At 37.3% G+C, this 5,658-nt stretch overlaps 1 non-coding gene across 1 annotated transcript; it reads right to left on the reverse strand.

The window, feature by feature from the left end:
* Positions 1-301: 301 nt before the first annotated feature.
* LOC111828134 lies at positions 302-410 on the reverse strand. The gene has a single exon (XR_002831923.1). It is a non-coding gene; the product is annotated as a U6 spliceosomal RNA (small nuclear RNA).
* Between the last annotated feature and the right edge of the window lie 5,248 nt (positions 411-5,658).

Genomic DNA, 5,658 nt, shown 5'->3' on the forward strand with positions numbered 1-5,658 from the left:
AAGAAAAAGGTTTCAGAGAGAGAGAGAGAGAAGCAAAAAATAACAATGCACTAAAACACAACATTGTATGATTATAGAATTCTATCAATGCAGAGATAAATCTAAAACATTTTTGAGGGAGAATTTTTAAACAGCTATTTATAAAGAAAAATGATTTTAAAGGTTATTTAAAATTTATAAAATTAAAAATTTACAATATAGCTATATTCTGACATTTTTGTAAATTAAGGTCATAAGCATATGACTCCAAAAATGCATCAAAATTTTTTTCATGACATGGAACAAGATGTTATAGTTTTGTGTTTATGTAAAACATTTCACAAATTTGCACGTCATCCTTATTTGCAGGAGATATGCTAGTCTTCTTGGTATTATTCTAGTTTTCGTATATGTGTTGCTTAAGCAAGTACTATGGGATTTTGATGAATATAAATACTAATAACTGAAAAATACTCGTTCATAAAAAATATTTGAAGTGTTGCAAGTAGTGATCGCATGTACTTCAATAGAAGAGACAACAAGTCTTTCTAAATCACAAACTATCCCATGCTGCACCTAAGGACACTAGAAAATAAAATGTTGCTGGATTTATTTTAACAATTATTTGTTATATATGTTAGAAAATATTAAGCATTTTAATTTAAAAAAGGTAAATTGTAGAAATGTCTCATTTTGATCACTGAAATATATGGTAGTGACTGGATATCTTTCCGATAATCATAGGTTTCTAGTATGTAACAGTGATATATAACCACCTGAGAACAGGCATCAGAGCTTTACAAGAGGTGTTTATCATTGTGTCATTTGATTCCTTCTTGTGTTATGCAATCTGGGTACCAGTCTGCCAGAAAATGTAGCCTCTTCATTTAAAAACAAACAAACATTTTCTAAGAGCAGTATCAGTATTCTGTTATTTTTATTACTTACCAAAGAAAGTTATCTCTCTCCTGCCCTCTTTTATATTGAATGATTTGCATCTTGATAGCAGAGAGAAATGCTTTTTTTGCCATTAAAATAAAGAGACTCCGTAATGCTTCTCTAGGCTGAAGTGCCTGTTTGCATGCCTGTGTTATGTGTGTTAACTTCATCAGGGTTTAATCTTTAACTGTACTATTGGATATTTCTTAGCACAGGCTTTCTATTGTAACCTCATAAAAGTGATTTTTGAAGGAGGAATAATCTTTGTTGTGTTACTTATTTCACACAATGCAGCTCAGTAAATAAATTATGCACAGATACAGTTTATTATATAAAGGACAGTCTCTGTGCAGAGCAAAAGAGGACTGCACACCTGCATGCTCAGCACTAATTCCTCATGCTCTTTGTATTTGTGCCAAAGTACTTTTGGTAATATTAATTGAGAAGAGCCACATGGCATTTTAAATAGAGTCATGGGGATCTGTCCCATTATACAGCTGAGTAACTATACAAAACATCCATCAGTACTGACCACACCATTGAATATTGCATTGTGGCATCAACCCAAGACATTACATTTATCTAATCATTGACTGTACATTTACCTCAGTCTATTTCAAGACAAGCTATGAAGTGCTTGCTGCAAAATTACATTTCAAGCAATTTCTGATAAAGGAAGGAAATGAACTTTGAATGGAGCGATTGTTTTCTAAATGGATTTCCAAGACACAATATTTTGGGCCCTGAGTTCATTGATTCGTATTGGACCAAGAGACACAGGTTGAAAGGGGACATGTCTCCAGCAGAAGAGAGAGTTGGAAGGAGATTGCTTGTTCCCTGAATCAGAGGTGCCTTAAGCCAAATTTAAAAACTTGCTCACAGAACAAATTTCTTTTGATTCCTTAAAATGAAATTTTAAAATTCTATAAGCACAGGGTCATCTTGCATCTTTTGGGACATTTTAAAGAGAAAAGCACATTAGTGTAGTGGATGGTTCAAGGATTGGAAATGGGATATAGGACCATTCACTCCCTTGCTGAAGATCAGTTGACAATATATGTGTGGGTTTATTTCTGGACTCTCTTCTACTGATCAGTATGTATGTTTTTATTAGAGGCCCAATGCACGAAACACATGCAAAGGGCTCGGTCCTCGCAGCCGCGGTGGCTTGCCTGGGCCCTCGCAGCCCTGGCTTTGTCCGGAAGGTCGTCTGGAAGGACATCCGGAGGTCGTTTGGCTGTCCGGTTTAATTAGCGTATTATGCTTTTATTATTATAGAAACCAGGTACCAAACTTTTAATTACTGTAGCTTTATAATATATTTTGAAATCAGAAAGTGTGATGCTTATAGATTTAGAGTGATGAATATAGATTTATTACCAGGACTTACAGTCAATGTATGATGGCTATTAACATTGACTGTTAACATATCTAATTCATTACTATATTGAGAGCAGTCTGTTTTGGAGTTATACCTCCCATGCTCCAAAAAAGAAAATGTTTAAATATTGATCACTTAGTGATGAGATTCTTGAACAATTTTATTTTAACTGTTTTTGAAAGTTCACTTTTAAAATGTAATGTGATTGGACAGTAGGTAACTAAAAAAAATGCAGTCACTATCATTCAAGAATATAATATTTCTTTACTCTGGATAGTATATTAAGTGCAAACATTCTAATTTTAATTGGTTTCCTTGATCTGCCCTCTTTTTCCAGAGACTCCTGCAAGTTGCACTATAATAAAACTTCTAAAAAATTTTCTACTGTGACTATTTTGACTACAAACAGTAACAAAAGCAAGCATTTACTAGGGGTCTTACCAAGAACCAGTCACTTTAAATGCATTAGTTCAACTCACTACATTCATTGGAAATACAAATTGTATAGGGTGAGGATTTTAATTATTTTTTTAAAAAATACCAGCAGTCAAAATCAGAACAGATGACTTTGAAACAACTTTTGTATGCTAGAAACTTACTCTCTTTTCTAGTCCAAATTTTGTAGATATGGTAGTAAAGGTAAATGCAGAGAATAATTACAATAAAGTACCTCTGTAAAGTACCATTCATATGAATAGCTCAAAGCACTTCTTATTGCATTACCTCATTAATCTTTGTAGTATCCTACTGACTATGGGTGGCAGGAACTTTATTTCTCTTTTATGGACCTTTTTTAAATAAAGTGAAATGAACTTCAACTTCCAGGTGCTTTCTCTGTAGCATATCAATGACTGCTTGAACTAAAAGGCTTAGATCTCCTATTCCAAAGTTCTTCATTAACTTATTAAATCATACTTTTAACTAATAGCTATTGAGTGTAATGTACATTTTAAAATTATTGAAATTAAGAGTCTGAAAGAAGCCTACAACTTAACCAAGAAAGATTGTTAAGTGTTTTTTTTTTTAATAGATATGATAGGCAGTGGGTGTCAAGAAAGGTTTGAATTAGGGGTGACATAATAAGACCTAGCACTATAAATATTCATTTTTATCAAGTAAACAAGGAAGGGGATCTCTGTTGAGCTTTGTGCAAAAGCCCTCTCTAGAACTTATGACTTACCAGCCCTCTATCCAAGATTGATATAGAGGCAGGGCTTAAAGAGATTTGGTCTAAGTCACTTCAATTTAAGATATATTTAGCAAGCCCCTCTGATGGCTCCAAATTTTTAAAAGGAAGTAAATTTCTCTTTGAGTTATAGATCCCTCAGCCTGAAAACTTGAAGGCTTATTCATTCATGAGGTTGGTGATTAGTATTGGCAGTTGGCTGAAGGCATCGGTTCTCTCCATGAAGTCTCTCCATAAGGTCTCTTTTCTAAAACATCCTCACACCATGGAAATTGGGTTCCAAGGGTAAGTGTACTGACTAGAGAGCAGGACAGAAGCTTTATCTTATTCATGACCTAGTTAACTTCCTATACTACTTCTCTGAGCAGTCACAGGCACCCATTTTCTTTTGAGAAATATTAGTCACAATGGAAGATGACAGAGGATAGTGTTGCCAACTATAGGAGGACCAAGAATTAAAATATTGCTGCCCTGGCCAAGTGACTCAGTTGGTTGGAGCGTCATCCCATACACCAAAAGGTTGTGGGTTCGATTCCAGGTCAGGACACATAACCTGGGTTGCGGGTTTAATCCCTGATCGAGGGGTATATGGGAGGAAACCAATAGATGTTTCTCTCTCTCTCTTCTTCTCCCTGTCCCTCTCTCCCTCATCACCTCCTCTCCTCTCTCTGAAATCAATAAACATATCCTTGGGAGAGGATTACTAAAAAAGAATTAGAATATTGCCAAGAGGATACAATCTACTTGAGTATCATTCTTGATACAAAATGTCTGTATTGCCTAAGAGGTAATGACTGTCTTGATTTTTATAGTAGTCACTTATTTGCATTTATTTATAATTTTTGCCACTTTTTATGTATCAATGAATGACATATTTTAGTTTTGGCTAACTTTTGTAAACTGTGTCAAACTGCAATCATTCTTATGTGTCTTGCCTTTCTCAGTCAAAATTATGCATGTGAGATTGATTCATTTGTAGCTCATTCTGAGGGTTACCATGTGTTAGAGCGCATTCATCTCTAGTATGAACCAGAGCCATCACACTTGGTTTATTTCTATGGGATCAGTGAATAGTGAGCTCAACATGAAGCCTCTAATCACCCCCCAGAGACCTCACCTGGAGGTGATCTGGGCCTAGATCATATACCTGGAGTGTGGAAGGCACCCCTAAACAGGACTGTATCCCTGAGGCCTCTGCTGAAGCAGGTGGGGCACTAGGGGTAGTAGAGGCAGTAGGTAGAGGCAGGTCTGAACTGTTGTTCAGGTGTAAGGTTTTCCACAGGCCCACCAGCCCATCATTGGGTTGCCTGTCAATCTTTTCAGGGAGGTCCTGACAGCAATGAGGTCAAACCACATTTGCTTCCAAGTTCCTTTTACTGGACATTTTACAACTGGTTGGGATAGTCTTTTGGCTTCTTCTTCTTCTTCTTTTTTTTAAAAATATGTTTCCATTGGTTTCAGAGAGAGGAAGGGAGAGGGAGAGAGATAGAACATCAATGATGAGACTCATCAATTGGCTGCTTCCTGCATTGCCCCCTCTTGGGATTGAGCTCACAACCCGGGCATGTGCCTTGACCAGCAATCGAACTGTGACCTCCTGGTTTATAGGTTGATGCTCAACCACTGAGCCACAACAACTGGGTGCCTTTTAGCTTCTTGATCTCTCTCTCTCTCTCACTCTCTCTCTCTCTCTCACCTTTACCACAGCCTGTGCTCATTCCTGATATTTTTTAGTTTCCTGCAGAACAGCAATGGACTGGCCAACATGATAAATGTCTGCTCCCATGACTGGGCTGAGCATGGATATCAGAATCCCATACCCATTAATGGAGATGGACTGGAGTATTTTGGCTTTCATTCCTGCAATGGATGTGGTTTAATCAAGGCCTTCAAAGACAGTGGCATAGATGGGCTGCCTCATTCCCAACTCCCTAAAAATTTGTTGTATCTCCTTTATAGATTTCCTGGGTCCTGTGTGCTCAGGGAGATCCCCCTCACTGGGCTGAGCCTCCCTGCAGGCTAGAATAAGCCTATCTATAAGGGAGTGTCTCCCTAGGACCGTGGTCGGCAAACTGCGGCTCGCGAGCCACATGCGGCTCTTTGGCCCCTTGAGTGTGGCTCTTCCTAAGCCTTAGGAGTACCCTAATTAAGTTAATAACAGTGTACCTACCTA

The sequence above is a fragment of the Myotis lucifugus genome, unplaced genomic scaffold, assembly GCF_000147115.1.
Source record: "Myotis lucifugus unplaced genomic scaffold, Myoluc2.0 scaffold_286, whole genome shotgun sequence".
Classification (NCBI taxonomy): domain Eukaryota; kingdom Metazoa; phylum Chordata; class Mammalia; order Chiroptera; family Vespertilionidae; genus Myotis; species Myotis lucifugus.